Source organism: Pelodiscus sinensis, chromosome 2 (assembly GCF_052426305.1).
Source record: "Pelodiscus sinensis isolate ZL-2025 chromosome 2, ASM5242630v1, whole genome shotgun sequence".
Taxonomy (NCBI): Eukaryota; Metazoa; Chordata; order Testudines; family Trionychidae; genus Pelodiscus; species Pelodiscus sinensis.
This window is the reverse complement of record NC_143053.1, coordinates 128,398,604-128,415,094: the sequence shown is the minus strand read 5'-3', so window position 1 is coordinate 128,415,094 and position 16,491 is coordinate 128,398,604. Positions and strand designations below refer to the sequence as shown.

General features: G+C 44.2%; 2 long non-coding RNA genes and 1 other non-coding gene across 3 annotated transcripts; 2 read left to right on the top strand and 1 right to left on the bottom strand.

Annotated features, from left to right (window-relative positions):
- Nucleotides 1-1,666: 1,666 nt before the first annotated feature.
- On the bottom strand, nt 1,667-11,524 carry LOC112547761 (uncharacterized). The gene is made up of 3 exons (XR_003091571.3): nt 11,337-11,524; nt 8,518-8,723; nt 1,667-2,116 (listed from the first exon to the last, which is right to left on the bottom strand). It is a non-coding gene; the product is annotated as an uncharacterized LOC112547761 (long non-coding RNA).
- Nucleotides 2,063-15,980, top strand: LOC142827204 (uncharacterized). The gene is made up of 3 exons (XR_012901754.2): nt 2,063-2,196; nt 15,232-15,509; nt 15,815-15,980. It is a non-coding gene; the product is annotated as an uncharacterized LOC142827204 (long non-coding RNA).
- Nucleotides 15,981-15,983: 3 nt separating this feature from the next.
- LOC112547776 (small nucleolar RNA SNORA76) lies at nt 15,984-16,122 on the top strand. Its single transcript, XR_003091589.3, has one exon. It is a non-coding gene; the product is annotated as a small nucleolar RNA SNORA76 (small nucleolar RNA).
- The last annotated feature ends 369 nt before the right edge of the window (nt 16,123-16,491 follow it).

The window sequence follows — 16,491 nt, the reverse complement described above, 5'->3', positions numbered from 1 at the left end:
AAAGATATCAGTTAAAATGTGGACCATGTTGAAGTCACATTGCTGGTGCTTGGATCCATCACTTTCTACACTCTCTGCAAGTCCCAAACTTTCCCCTTTTAGGAGGCAATTTTCAGGGAAAACCCTGAAGGGAATAAAAAAAAATTCCTGCTCTCCTGAGTCCTCCCACAAGAGAACAATATGGCCAAAAATTATTTTGGGTCTCTGTGACTTCAATAGAAGCTGTTAAAAGCTGAGAACAACTAGACTCCAGAGGTTAAAGCAAAGGACTAACTAAGAACTGTACTTGGCTCATTTCTGTCTGTGTAACCTTGAGCAACTTATTCAGCTTCTTTGTTCCTCCTTGTGCTCAGCTATACAATTAAATCAAAGCAGGACCCCAATGGAAAACAGATGTTGGCACTGAGTGGAATTTTCTTGGGTAAATAAATTATAAAATAATAATTAATTACTAGCAGTCAGTGCCTTGTAATCAGGAAGTTAGACCCATTACGAGTGGACATAAACAAAATCAATTTTCATTAGGGAAGTTCATGCCATCAAGCAACAGTAACAAAGTCTTGGCAGTGACCCAATGAGGCTCTGTGAATTATTTCCCCAATGAAGCAGAGACATTTTTTTTTCATTCTTCATTTTCATGTGTGTTGTGGACCAACCAAATCCCATTGGGAAACTTGGGATCTTAAAACCAGTTCTGAAAATGTTCTGTTATAGTCACTTTGCACCAGTGAATATTTTCAGTGCAATGAATACCCAGGAGAAGGTTTTGGTGTCAGTTGCAATGATGTAAATCCAGAGTAACAACATTGAACTCAAGGGCATTAACTTCTTCATAGAGTAACTTGATTTACATCCGAATGCTTTGTATTAAATTTTTGTTGTTGTTGTTGCTATGTTGAGGGATTTTTGATTTGGCATGAATGCTGATTTTTTTTATCAGTATGAAAAGTCCATGACTGATATGAATGCATGTATCCATGCTTTCAAAGTACTGCAGTAATAAATCAACAAAAAATAACGTGGCCCTAATTCCAATTTTTTTCTTGTTTGAAAATTGCAGAAAGCTTTGAAATTCCAAACATGTCAATTATACTGAAAATATTTTGAAGGCTGCTTAAAACATGCATCCAATCTGAACATTATTTAGACACTACAGCAATAGATCTAGAAACAGCAAGGATAGTGATGAAGAGCTATGATCAGCTCTGTCTGATGTCATGTTATTAGGCAGCATTTGCTTTGTTTACATTGTTAAATCCAGTGCTCTTGCTTTCATCACATTAACTATATTGCTTTAATGTCAATCAAGATTTCTGAAAGGCTTCAACTGTATCCTGACCTTTACTTGATAGAAAGGAATGGAACTAGTTTTCCATCTGGGTCACTAGGCAATTATATAGAGAATCCCAATTGTTTTTACACCGTACAGTTCAATCAACATCCTGCTTAAAAGTCATTACCTTTACTAATAATCTTTGTGCTATGCTCCATAATCTTCAGCATCCCCAGTGCCTTTTGTTTCACTAAAGGGTTTTTCTTCTAAGACCACAGATTGATTCCTTCTAGCTGCAGTTCAATAGCTTTAGCTGTATAAAAGGTGGGAGTGAATTTAAAGTGTCTGACTGCTAAGCCGTGAGACAGAAACATGGCATCACAAAGCTCAGAATGTAGGATTAGCTCATTTTAATGCAGCTTATTCATTGTATTGTAAATGAACAATGAGGTACAATGATACAAAGCAATGTAACAAGTTGTCTACTTGATTCCAAATCCAAAATGGCAAACAAAGCATTAGAAACATGTAGAGGTCCCAACATTTGGCTGCTGTTCAGATGAATGTTGAGATCTTGAAATGTTGATATATACAGGGTGTTCTCAGCTTGGCTGCAACTCCTTGCCCAATTTGCTTGGACTAGATGGTACATCTCTAAATATTTCTAGAAACAGCAGTTGGGAGATGTTCTTAAAATGCCACTAGGTATCAACCTTCATATTTAGGTGCCTAAATACATTTAAAAATTTGGCCCATAGTTTACTCAATGTTTTTTATCTCTCACTCCAAAGGACATCTGCGGGAACTGGAAAAGCCAGGAAATGTCTGGATTCCTTTTTCATCCTTTAGAAGGGAAGGAACAAACAACATTTTGTCAGTGGAAGGCAACTACTCCTTTCAGACTCTTCAGAAATCAAAGAGTGGTAAGATCATATGAGGCTAATTTCCTTCTATTGTCTTTAGGTCAGTGGTCTCCAGCCTTTATAAGCTGGAGATCACTTTTTTAATTTAAGTGCAATTACTACCTCAAACCCAAACACCCTTGCTCAGTCTCCTTCCCGCCCCTTCCCCAAGACCCTGCCCTGATCACTCCATCCTCCCTCCCACATCTTCACTCACTTTTATCCAGGTAGGGGCAGAGAGTTGGAGTGTGGGGGAGGGGGACGCAGACACTGATCTTGGGCTAAAGGATTTGGAATTATATATTTGGGCCAAGAAATGTTGAGCCCTTGGTGTTTTGGTATATATTTAATTTTGCCTCAGATAATACTGTTCTCAAATAGACAGATTTACCTAATTACCTCTTCAATAATAGCTCTTGTTTAGAAGCTAGACACTTGTAAACTGCAAGAAGAAAACGGGCCATATGCCAAATGAACATAGAGTACAGTTATCTGTTTTCAGTCTCTTCCACTCAAATCAAATCAATTCAGGGAAAGCCATGTTTCATAAAGGTTAGAGTTTGCCATGAGTTTTTCTGCCAGGAAAAAACAGAAAGCAAATGGTCTGGTAGCATTTTATAGACTAACAAAACATTTAGACGGTATCATGAGCGTTCATGGGCACAGCCCACTTCTTCAGATGACTGGAGTTATGACTAGGTTATGTCTTCAGGTGTATATACTTCAAAACGTACAAATGTTCAGATTTCAACAAAAATGTCCACTGAAAATATAGGGGTCAGGAAAAAAAATGTTATTTATCAGAAAACAATTTACTGTGTAAGGCTTGTGGAAGTAAGAGATGTGTGGGGGGTGGAGGGGATGGTGAAAACTCCAAGAAATATATTATACAAAACACAGCAAAAAAATACAAATAAAAACAAAAAATGATACAAATTATGGAAGTGAAGTTTGGGTGCACCAGAATCAGAGTACTAACTGTCACTTTCAGAAAGCTGATTCTTGTTTTCTTCCTCATTTAACTGAAAGAAGAAGAGACTTAATGTTGTCAGAAGGGGTAAGTGTTTTAAGTAGGTGGCGCATCAGCACAGAAGGAGTCACAGCTAACCAAGTGTGAAGTAATGAAAATATACATTAGAGTCACATTTAAAAACCCTGTTCATATGTATTTTGAAAGACGGTGCTGAGCCCAGTGTGATTTCATGATTGTGGACTGAACAGAACAATTATTTGGTTAGATTGTTGGTGCTGAAAATGTAAGTTGCTACTCTGTGGACCACTGAATAGTAATTCAAAGAGGTGAGCTTTCAACATCAAGAAGTGCAAAGTCTTCAAACCTGTTGCAAACAACTACATAGCACTGAGACCTAGTCATCATGGAATATGCAGAAGCAGAGAAGAATGCAGTATCAGTACCAAATAGTAGAAGACAGTACTTGAGGCTACGGGCCAGGGTATCAACTGTGCCCATATACCATGTGTGGGAGTCATACTTGGGACAGAAAGCCATTGCATATACCTTTCCCTACTGAGGGGAGGGAGCAACTTTTATGAGCTTAAGTTTTGCAGTTCTCTGTTTAGCACAAGATGGTAAAATGTTGGTGTTACTCTCAGGGGTTTGTTTGCCTCAGGAAATGGGATGTGCCCTAGCTAAAGCCCTCTCCTGCGGAAGCTAGCTAAAAAGCCTGCTCGCATGTGCTGCAGCTGGATATGTCCCCACCAGTATGTATGCTGGAGAAAGTGAAAGCTAAGTGCTGTTCTTGAGTTGAGACTCAAAGGGACTTAGGGTATGTCTACACTACCCTCTGTAGTAAGTTGAGGTCAGTAACATGGAGTCAGCAGGCCTAAATAGAGGCCTATAACATGAAAACAGCAACAGGCCTGCAATCTAGTGAGCAAGACTTTGGTTCAGTAACAGGAGCCAAGAAAGGCCCTATTGATAAATTATGTGATTGTGTAAGTTAGGTCGAGCATGGAAGGACACAGGAAGGTACTGGGTACAGACTGTGAGCCAAAGGGGAGTATTGGAACATCTTAATAGAAATGTCTTGGTACAAAAACTCCCTAAAAACTAATGCACATACCGACCTAGGTTCAGGACTGGGTCGAAATTGACAGCATGAAGGATAGTAAGTAAGCCCCCCTTCCATAAGGTGAGGGGTGGTAACTAGGCAACAGAGGGTGGTAACCTGGTACGTAAAGAAATGATGTAAGTTGTTTGTACCTGTCTATAAAAGGACACCGCAGAGGGTGCTCTCCGGCCGACCTTGGGGGGGGGCGCACTAGGCGCCTGAACGGCAGGTGTCATTGCCTAAACTTACAGAGTGCACAGTAGCTTAACTTTGACTAACTGCTGTTAATATTTGTTATATGGCAATAGGCCTGCCCGGTGTTGGTACCTTGTCAACGCGGGCCATAGTGCCCAGTGGTGTAACATTGTACTGATCTCTGTTACCAACTGGTAGAGCTTCGCATTTGACAATAAACCTGCTCGATTGATTTCAAACCTTGCCTGCATCTGTCGTTTCCGGGGCCTCTCAGAGATCTCTTGTGTTGACCCAAGTGCACGGGGTCTAACACTGTAGATAAAGGGAGCACCGATTGTTACGCACGCAGCCGAAAGTTTAACAACGGAGTAGAGGTCCTGTCAGGAGCGCGCCAGGACAACCCTGACCAGACGACGCTGACACTGACAGTCCAGACCACCGAAGGTACCGAGGTACGAAAACACCGAGGTACGACACCCTCCTAGTTCGAACTAGGAGGGTAATGTATGCATACTGCACTTGCTAATGAAGCCCGGGATTTGAATTTCCCGGGCTTCATTAGCATAAGCGGGGAGCCACCATTTTTAAATCCCCGCTGCTTCGAACACCGTGAAGCGCGGCTACACGGGGCTCGAACTAGGTAGTTCGGACTAGGTTCCTATTCCGAACTACCATTACTCCTCGTGAAACGAGGTGTACCGGTAGTTCGGAATAGGCACCCTAGTCCGAACTACCTAGTTCGAGCCCCGTGTAGCCGCGCTGCACGGGGTTCGAAGCAGCGGGGATTTAAAAATGGCGGCTCCCCGCTTATGCTAATGAAGCCCGGGAAATTCAAATCCCGGGCTTCATTAGCAAGTGCGGTATGCATACATTACCCCGCTAGTTCGAACTAGCGGGGTAGTGTAGACATACCCTCAAATACTTCATAGAGACTCAGGAAGTGGGGTGCACCTATTGTTAACCAGCAACACAAAAACAAGGTTTGCATAGTCTAAAGAAGTATGTTTGAGTGGCTAACAGGCTGCTAGTATTAGGAAGCTGACACCCAGCTAAGTACAAGATTGACTCCTTCACAGTTCAGGAAGGGGGTAACAAGGTTCCTAGGTACTCTGAGGATCATCATAATGTCTTCATGGAATAGGAACTCCAAAGTGTGGTAAAGGATTTAACAATGCAGGAGTGGAACAAAGAAAACAAAGTAGGCCAACATATCTCTTTCTGAAAAACATGAGCTATGACATTTACAATAACTATAAGGTTACATAAACAACACACCATAGAACAATGCTTGATGAGATAAATCATTGATACAATATACTACCTACACTATGAGTAATGGTTACCAATGTTAGCAAACGCCTAGCAAGAAAAGGACAAAAATGTTGATTTTTTTTTTATGTTAATGCAAAGTTATGAGGTCTGTTTCTGTGAACTAAACATAAGCTAAAGCAGCGAGGAGTCCTGTGGCACCTTATAGACTAACTGAAGTGTTGGAGCATAAGCTTTCGTGGGCAAAGTCCCACTTCGTCAAATGCATCACGACTAACACGGCTACCCCTCTGATACTAAACATAAGCTAGAATTTAACTGACTGTATACATTCAATTTCCAAATTCCCCTGCAGCAGAAAGGTTTTGACAACTATATTTTCAGGCCCTTAGGTGAAAATGAAAGGCTACAGATTGCATCATAAAGCCAGAATGCTCTCTGCAGATTGGCAAGGTTCCTTAGTTTAGTTGAAGGGTTGCTGCTTTTAACCAGTATTGTAAACACCCCTTTGGAGAGAAATGGTGACAATCCAAGTGATAACTTCATTTAAACACATAAATAGACTCCAGATTGGTTAGATAAATGATCCAATCAACCTCAATACAGCAACCAGTAAGAGAAATCAAAAGGCTACATTCACCATTGCATGAAATTATGTTGTGTGCATCTAAGTCGTGTGTGTGTAGTGAAGTGAGAATGTTCTAAACAACTTTATTGCTTCTCTAATTTTTCTGGCTGGAAGAATCATACAGGAACCATTTTGATAGTTGAGAGTCATTCAAAGTGCTTCATGATGAGCTATGCTGGCAATAGTGAATCATCAGCTGCTTCTCTGAGAGTACATCTTATGTTAGGGTCAGTCCCACTCCTGGTTCCCAGATCCCTGTTCTGACCTGTATTCCGCAGTTTAGGGGCCATGGTACAAGTCCCACTTGCCTTTTTTTAGCATTTGGCTTTTGTCCCTTGGCAAAACTAAGGGGTGTTGGGGCAGATGCCCCTGGCCAGTAGGGGCTGAGTAAACAGTCCTCCTCAGCCACTATCTGAAGTTTCTGGCCACCTGGGGAAGGAAGCTTCCAAATACTCCCTATTGGAGCCTCTCACCTCCACCTGCAGCCTTTGGCAGTGCTGGTGTTGTTCTGCTCAGCTCTTCTGAGTCTCCTTATCCGTTGTTAGTTCCTCTCCAGACTCCTTCCCCATGCTCTCTCCCCCTCTCTCTCCCGCACTGGGAAGCTTTTTGAAAGATGTTCTGTGGCAGCTGAAGTCAGTTCACCTGGCCCTTAATCGATTTATAGCCACCCTGCCTCACTGCTTTTAATTGACGAGGGAGAGCCATTGCTGGTTTGTTTGTTTGGTTTTTTTTACAGAGCTGCCTTTCTCCCCTTCTATCAAGCCCTTCACAGTCTATACAACATGCTTATTTCAGAATAAGCTATTTTGGAATACAAACTCCAAAATAGTTTATTTCAAAATAGCCCATCCACACTACAAATGCCCATCAAAATAACATTGAGCTATTTTGAAATAGCGTGTGCACACTGATTGGACATTGAATCTCATTTAAAGCCTCCCAGAATTACTTTGAGCAGTACTTTGAGGCTCATGGTTAAAGGGACTCCTCCCTGTACAGTTGTGTCTTAGGCTCTTCATCTTTGCCTACCTCCTTGAGGTACAGCGAACTTTCTTCAACACATGCTCTTGTTGCCCTCGTGGACACCACAGCACTCCCAGCAATGGATCCTGAACTGCTGCAAAGCACTCGCCAGCTCTTAGACCCTTGTTCAGTTTTTCAGGCTTCCCTCGTGGCACACCAGGAACAGGACCCACAGCTCTCTATGGGGCACCTCCTCTCCCCTCTCCACATGCTGCTAATGCAGCACAGTCCCTCCCACTCTCCCCTGTACACTGTGCACTGCCACTTGTGGTGACGGGATACCAGTTCTAACTGGTGGAACCAGATTGTCCTGGAGTGGTGGGACAACTGACAGTGGCTCCAGAACTTCCTCATGCAAAAGGATACCTTTCTGGACATGTCTGATTGGCTTGCCCCTGCCTTCAGGTGATGGGACACCCACATGTGACCTGCTATCCCCCTCCAGAAGTGAGTTGCATTGCATTTTGGAAGCTCACCACGCAGGACAGCTACTGCTCTGTTGGGAACCAGTTTTGCATGGGAGATCAACTGTTGGGGCCGCATTCGTACAGCTATGACTCTCTGATGATTGTTCTAGGAGGGTGGTGAACTACTGGAATGGGGCTCCATAAGGAAGGGGGGGTAGAAGCTCCCTCCCTGGAAGGTTTGTCAGTCCCACCTTCACAATCCCTGCTGTGGGATGGAGTAAGTAGGGGTTGGGTCTGGTGTGGGGAAAATGGGGTTGGCCTTGGGGACCTTCCAAGGGATCTGGCAACCCTGTGATTCATTGTTTGCATCCTCTGACAGGTGGTGAGGGCCATCAGCACCATCCTGCTGTGCAGGGTCATCATCCTGGGCGACATGGACCCCATTGTTCCTGGCTTTGCAGGGAACTGGGGTGGGGGCATTGATGGCACCCATATCCCCATCTGGGCCCCCAACCACTGACTACATTGACTAGAAGGGGTGCTTTTCAATATCCTGCAGGCCTTCGTGGACCACCAAGGCCACTTCACTGACATCAATATCAGGTCGTCAGGGAAAGCGCATGATGCCCGCGTCTTCTGCAACTCCAACCTGTTCCAGAAAATACAATCTGGCACATTTTTCCCTGATCACACCATCAGGATCAGGGATGTGGACATGCCCATGTGCATCATGGGGGATGCAGCTTACCTCTTGCTCCCCTGGCTAATAAAACCATACACTGGACACCTGGACCCCATAAAGGATGTTTCAATGGCAGGATGAGCAGGGCCCGCATCATGGTAGAGGGTGCCTTCAGGCATCTGAAAGGAAGGTTCGGCTGTCTCCTCACCTGCCTGGTCCTTGGTGGATGGACTGTCCACCCTGCGGTGTTGGCCTGCTGTGTCCTACACAACCTGTGCAAGAACATGGGGGGAAATGTTCCATCAGGGTGCAGGGCAGAGGCCAAGCTGCTCACAAGGGCTTTTGAGCAGCCATGTACCGCTGCCTTGCAGCAATCCTATCAGCAGCTGTGCACATCCAGGAGGCCCTCAGGGAGAGTTTCAGACAAGGATACCTGTGACATACTCTTCTGGGTCTCCTCATAAGGGGCTTCTGCAGTACCTTTAGAGAGGCTCAGAGATGGGGCTGGTACTGGTGCCTGCCTCCGCTGATCCCACCATTTTATGTGTGGGGCCCTCAGCACCAACAGGGAAGCTGGGGGGAGAAGCTGGAGGGGCAAGATCAGGAGCAGTAGCTGAAACAAGAGCAGCAGCAGGAGCGGGTTGGCAGCTGCTGGACCTCTTAAAGGCAGATAGCAGGTGATTGACAGTGGCGGTGTAATCTGCGCATATGCTCTGGGTTTGCTGCAACATCTCCTGCCAGATGGAGCAACAGAGCTCCAGGTCAGCATCCAGAGATCACTGCAGGGAATATAGGCAGGCAACGTGTTCCCACTGCAGGCCTTCCTGGAGTCATTGGCACCTGCGGGTCTTACGGCATCTGGAGATTGGTACGGGAGGTGGACACGTCTCACTCACAGCTTGGTCTAGAATAAAAGTGACAAGTGCAGTCGTCCCAGGAGTCAGGGTGCATGAAGCCTAGTCTACTGTGAGCAGACATTGAAAGGTCTCCATTCAGATAAACACGAAGTGCTTCAAGTGAGGTCATCTGTGGCCTTGACAGCAGGGACTTTCCTGCAGGGGCATGGATGTTCCAGGGGAGCCTTGTCATCCCAATGCCTTAGAAGAAAACAGGCATCGGAAGGTGCCGGCCATGCTAGGAGCTTGTGTGTGCGGTGGTGGTGGGGGGAGGACAACGACGGAGTGGCTTATCTTCCCTCTTGCAGTGGGGTGTCCCACAGAGAGAGGACTTTTATCCCTGCCTGCTAGAGGAGAGGGGGGAGGGTGTCAGGGGAGGTGTGTGTGAGCCGCAGATGCCACTTGCTGGAGAGAGTGCTCAGTGCCAGGCTCAGTGTTCTCTTCCTCACCTTGCTCGCCTGGGAACGTTTGCTGCCCTAAACATGCGTGCAGGCCCGTGTGCTGTGTGTGTCCTCCTTAGTGATGGGAAACACAATAGGTAATCATCAAGTGATCCCTCCCGTCACTCAATATAAATAAATACTGAAAGGGACACAAATCAAGTTGTCCAACATTCTTGTAGTGTTCACCCAGGTATAAATATCACTACTAGAATGCAACATTTTATGCAGGCATTTAGCTTATGATTGGATTCTTTGATGCAAGACCAATCACCATGCCTTTGGAAATGCACACTCTGCATGCACAAATACCACATTTTTCATATGCATTTTAATATGCTGTGTCTTGCCTCATGGTTGCAAAGGCCACTTATTGTGCCTATGTCTCCATTTTTGGTCCACATGGACAAATACTCTCATCAAATGACCATAGCTCCAATAACGTTAAAGGGAAATTTTATGCTTTCATAAAAAGTCAGAATTTACCAGTAACTTTGAAGATGCAAGCAGAGTTTACCAGTACAGGTCTGAGTTTGTTATTAGACAAAATCCAGAAATGACTTGTGATGACATCTTACTCTTATGATAGGGAGTATATTTCTCATGCATATATATATATACAATGAAAAATGTGACAGAGAAGTTAAATATGTATGCAAATAATGAAATATATTAATAAGATTCAACATTAAATAATCCAAAAGTCAGATAGCAGCTACTCTCAGCACCCAAGTGGTTTGCAGGACCATCTTTTTCTAAAATGAATGAATCAGAACATAGATATGGGTACTTTGCAGTTTGTCAGTGTCAGTGCTGTTTCCCACTCTGGCACTCTGAGTGCAGAAGGTGGGGGCCCGCAAAGACTTTAAATATACATTGCAACTACAGGCACTGATTACAAAAACTTTCCCATATTGCACATATTTTTTGGGGGGTAGCTGCTACCATCAAATGATTTTTATCCCTAAAACCAGGGAAAACACTTGAACCCACTCTCAGGGTGCCCCAGGCTCTTCTGTGACAAGAGAGCTTGAAAAGAGAAGAATAAGCTGCAGTCTCTAGTAGCTGTCCTCTGAGCCTGAAGCATGCAGATACACAGACAGACCCCTGTGTTACTTCCCAGAATACAAGTATCAAATCATCACCTTAAAAAAGTGATTTTTATTACAAAACAAAAGATATTCTTGATAGCGCATACTTGGTTGCTAGATGTTACAGAGCAACTAAGGAAAACAAATTAAAACACAAGAGAAAATGTTTAGATGGTAAGTGAGGAGGGGAGTGATAGAAATGTAGCCGTGTTAGTCTGGGGTGGCTGAAGCAAAATGCAGGACAATGTAGCACTTTAAAGACTAACAAGATGGTTTATTAGATGATGAGCTTTCGTGGGCCAGACCCACTTCCTCAGATCAAATAGTGGAAGAAAATAGTCACAACCATATATACCAAAGGAGGGGAGGCATAGAACCACACAGAGAAGCACAAACAAAACCACAAAATAAAGAAAACACCCTGATTGCAACTAGATTCACTTTTTCCCTTTACTTACTTCCAATCTTTTCTTGGTTCAGTCCACTTCCATGCCCCAAATTCCCTGGAGGAATGGTAGTCCTGCTTGAGTTGAAACCATTCTGTCTCTCTCGAATCCTAGTTTTTCTCTCTCACTCGAAGAAAGCAGGCAAGGAATCTTATACAATTCAAATTTCAGCACCTCATTCCTGTTGGTTCTTCTGGCTATCTGAATTTAACCCCTTAGTCACTAGGTGCTGGCCAGCACTCCTCCTGTCCCTTAAAGCCAGTAATTAAAAGGTTATATTAAACACCCCCACTAGAGTGACATTTTTTCTTATTTCGGAAAGTTGTTTCATTATGGGGGTGGGTGAGGTGCCCAAACAGGCACAAGCCTCCCAGGAGAGATGGAAATCTAACAGACACATGAAAACTCTTGCATAATTTGCTCTTGCAGCTTTTTCTCAAGAAAAAAAAGGCAAGCTCTGATTAAACCTCCCGAAAATTACATCTGTAAATTGTTCATTTCACTTAGAAGTCGAGAGCTGTCTCATTGCTATAGCTAAATGTTTTGACAAATCTTATGTTAATGTATTTTAGTTGTATTCTGAACAGACATCAATGGATTCCCCTGTTTGGGGACTTTCAATGGTAAATACAAGAGACAAAGTTGTTTGAAAAAAGTTTCTGTATGGGAACTCTTAAAGAATGCTGATGGTGGTGGTATTTGCTTCAGTACAGCAAAGCACTGTGCCTAAATGCTTTGCTAAACCAAATACAATTACTATCTTGGATGTAAGAAAATGTCTGTCTTTTTAACACAGCTCCCTCCTCACTACCATACACACATATCTCTTTGAGATAGCCTCTCCTGACCTGTTAAATGGGATCAGGGTCTCTTTACTGCAGCTTTCTGTTTCTGAACTGCAGCCCATTTTTTGTGCAGTTTTTCTCTACCAGCACTGTTGTATTGCTGTCCACCTTTCCATGATGGTTACTCTGCACTCAGATTCCTAGATGTTTCTTATCCCCTTTCTTTCCCTCAGGGTAAATCCAGCAGCACAATCTGCTCAAGGGAGGAAGAGGGTTCCAAGTAATTGTGGTAAAGGAAAGGAAGTCTCTCTGTAGAGGAGTTTTACTTTTACTCCCCTCTCTGATGGTCAGATCCTGCTATTTTTTACACTATGTCATGCTATGATGCAGGAAGGAATAGGAATCCATGTTGTTAGAGAGATAAATGTTCTCTGCCTAAGATAGAACTGTGGGCCTGGACTGCCTGTTGTAAAGAAGGATTGTTCAGTCAATGACTATGCTAATTAGCATGGCCCAAGGACAATGGCTCTCTAGGTGGACAATACATATCTGAGGAATGCATCAGGAAACCTGCAACCAATCGGGGCATAATGGCTGCCAGCATGTGAAACACAGACAGGACACTTGACCATGTGACCCGCTCCAGCTTGGAAGACACCAGGAATGGATATAAAATGCCATGAAGAGGACTCCATCTTGTCTTCAATTCTGAAACTGATCCCAGATGCAGCCTTGTGAGGGACAGAGAGCCGGGAAGGATGGCTGACCAATTCTGACATAGGATGTACATCAGAGACTTTTAAGATAGCAGTTTGTAACATCTCTGCTAAGAGCCTGCATCAAGAACTTGGTGTCTGGTGAATGTAATGTATTCCCCTTAATAACTTTACTCTCAACCTTTTCTTTCTTTTAATAATAAACCTTTAGATTTTAGGTTCTAAAGAATTGGCCGAGCGTGCTCTTGTGGGTAAGATCTAAAGTATAAATTGACTGGGAATCTGTGGCTGGTTCTCTGGGACCAGGAGTTGGTGAGATTGGGTTCAGAGTTGGTGAGATTGGGTTTTATAACACCTCACCTGTGTGTGAGGCCCGTGGCTAATTGTGGCACAGGGAGAGCTGAGATGTCTGAAGGGTTTTGCTCGTGAGGATTCCTGCTGGCCAGATTGGCAGCTGGAATGCTCAGAGTGACTGGTTTGTGGCCTATTTGGGAAAGGTCTCCAGACTAGGGCTGTAAGCAGCCCTGGTTTTGAGAAATTTGCCCTAAGCGGATGCCCTCAGCAGTGCCCAGGCCCAGCACAGTCCATCACAATAACAAAATGCTGGTTACACTTCATTAAATAATAGTCTACCTATAGTCAGGAACAAACTATGTTGGGAGACAGTGGGACTAACTATGGGTATGTCTACACTACCCCGCTAGTTCGAACTAGCGGGGTAATGTATGCATACCGCACTTGCTAATGAAGCCCGGGATTTGAATTTCCCGGGCTTCATTAGCATAAGCGGGGAGCCGCCATTTTTAAATCCCCGCTGCTTCGAACCCCGTGTAGCGCGGCTACACGGGGCTCGAACTAGGTAGTTCGGACTAGGGTGCCTATTCCGAACTACCGGTACACCTCGTTTCACGAGGAGTACCGGTAGTTCGGAATAGGACCCTAGTCCGAACTACCTAGTTCGAGCCCCGTGTAGCCGCGCTACACGGGGTTCGAAGCAGCGGGGATTTAAAAATGGCGGCTCCCCGCTTATGCTAATGAAGCCCGGGAAATTCAAATCCCGGGCTTCATTAGCAAGTGCGGTATGCATACATTACCCCGCTAGTTCGAACTAGCGGGGTAGTGTAGACATACCCTATGATTACAGACTAGTTTGGATCTGCTGTAACTCTACTCATTTTAATTTTGTTACTCCTGGTCTACACCAGTGTGGGATCAGGACCACATACAATATGCCTATTTCCCTCTCTAATAAATGACAGTGCTAATCAATAGTTTCAAGACCATCAAAAAAGACCTCTGAAACCCAAGGTCAATTGTCTGTTGGACTTACAATGAAGAACATGTTGTATACAGCACCAGTAATTCTCCATGCTGTCACAGAATATCAAATTGTTCCAAGATCAGGGAGCCAAAAAAAGTATCTGAAATAATAAAATAAAGTTTAGAAATAAATCAGTTTTGTCAATATCTCTTGCTCTGCATAGGGAAGGGTTTTGTATGAGTGGTTTGTTTATTGTGTGTTCAAGCTCACAAAATAAATGTAAGAGGGTATGAGAGAAAAGAGGTTTTGCACAGACCTTGAAATTGTACTAACGGACTATTTTCCCTCTATATTAGTATTTTACTAATATTCAATTAATGTCAGTTAACCTTTTCTATTTTGCAAGGGGACATTTTTTTTGTGTGCAAATTGCCATTTGTATTTCATGTGTGTCATAATTATGGGTCAAATTTTGACAAATTTAATCACTTTCAAAGAACATATTCAAGAGTAATTATCAGTGGTTCACTGTCAAACTGGGATGATACATCTAGTGGGGTCCTGCAGGGTCAGTCATAGGTCTGATAATCTTCAGTATGTTAATGACTCGAGAGTATAATTATAAAATGTACAAGTGACACAAAGCTGAGAAGAGTTACAAGCATTTTGGAGGATAGAATTAAAATTTGAAATTTCAACACATTTGAATTCAAGATGAAAATCAGTGAAGGATAAAGTACTTCACTTAGGAAGGAGAAATCAAATGCACAACTTCCAAATGAGGAATAACTGTAGACATTACAAATGTTTTTGATTTAATGGATACAAATAATGTATCAAATCTTTTAAACTAAGTGTTATTTTAAAAAAAGATAGGTCGAAGCAAAAAATCAAGTAGAAAGAGAACTTGAATAAAATAGGAAAATCATTAAAAGTCTGGAAAAAAATGCATGGACAGGCTATGCCTGGTGTTTTCTCATCACAGTAAACAGCACTGAGACAAAATCAACATTTTGATGTCCACACAAAAATAACCTTTTAGTAGAGGCCAAATTAGCAGAACCTTATAACATGTACAACTGCTGATAGAGATTAGCAAGAGAAGGTAAAACACAACCTTACTGTTTCCTTATGTTCAAACTCAGGCTGCTTCCAACCCAAGGCCCTGCCACTGAAGTAATCTGAGCCCCTCTGAGCCTGACCAAGAGGAGCACAAAGATGGACCCGTTATCAGGGGACTATGTACAGATTGGTGAAGGCCAGTGCAAGCAGGCCCTGCTTGCCCCAGTTCGGGCTGATTGGACCAATGTAACTCCACCCTCTCCTCGTTCCCAACCCTGCCTCATGGGACAGACTGTGCAAAGACCGTCCGCTGACATCAAACTGCTGCGTGTCCTGGGACTTACCTTTTATTGGTTTGCTGGTGAGAAGGGACGGTGCCTGCTGAAGCACCCAAACTATAAATATCGGTGTGGCTCAGTGTGACAGGGGAGCATGGCAGAGGATGGGCCATAATTCACTTTGGGTGTAGGCTCCCATGAGGAGAAGTGGGGGTTGGGTTGGCCTGGCAGGACTTGGGGCAGGCCGTTTGCTCTGGCAGTGGGGGTGGGGTGGGATTGGAGTGGGCCTGAGGTGTCCTGCATAGGATGGGTAGCAGCTGCCATGTGGGGGGGAGGGATCCAAACTGCCAGCGCCAGCTGCCATGGTGATTCTTCTTACACATGTTAGAACATCTGATGCAGATGAAGTAAAGCCAAGCCTGAGCCCCAGAGCCTCTTCTTTCCCTATACATGTGTTGGGCCCGCACACAAGCTCCACCTTGGCACTGCCCCAGCACCTGCTGACGTCTGCTTGTAAACGGGGGAAGAACATTCAATAAAACAGCAGCAAAACATCTGAGCTGGTTTCCTTTGAGCAGGCATGGTGTCCCTCTGATGGCTTCACTGTCTAAACAGCGGCACGAGAGGAAAAGCTTGCTTGTAACTGGTGCTGCTTGGCTAAAACCTGAGTGGCACTTTTAAGAGAAAGCAACAGGCTGGTATTGGGGCAATGCTGAGTGCTCACTTGAAGACCATGATTAATCTGACGATTTAGCCCCGCTGGATGCGGGTGTGGGCTGAAGGTGGGGGGCAGGGTGGCCTAAAGGATAAGACATCAGCCTCCAGAGCCTGGATTTGTGGGTCTGAGTCCCATCCATGTCCCGCTCCTACAGGCTGGAGCACTAGCACCATCTTCCTGCTGGTGTGGAGAGAAAGCCCCCAAAAGAACTGCCTGGAGGCTTTCCCCACTGCTCCCATTGGCCAAATTGCAGTCAATGGGAGCATTAGGAAACAATGCTTCGGCATCCCTCTCATGCCCGTACTCCCATCCCCTTCACACACACACGTCTGCCAAGCCCCTCACCC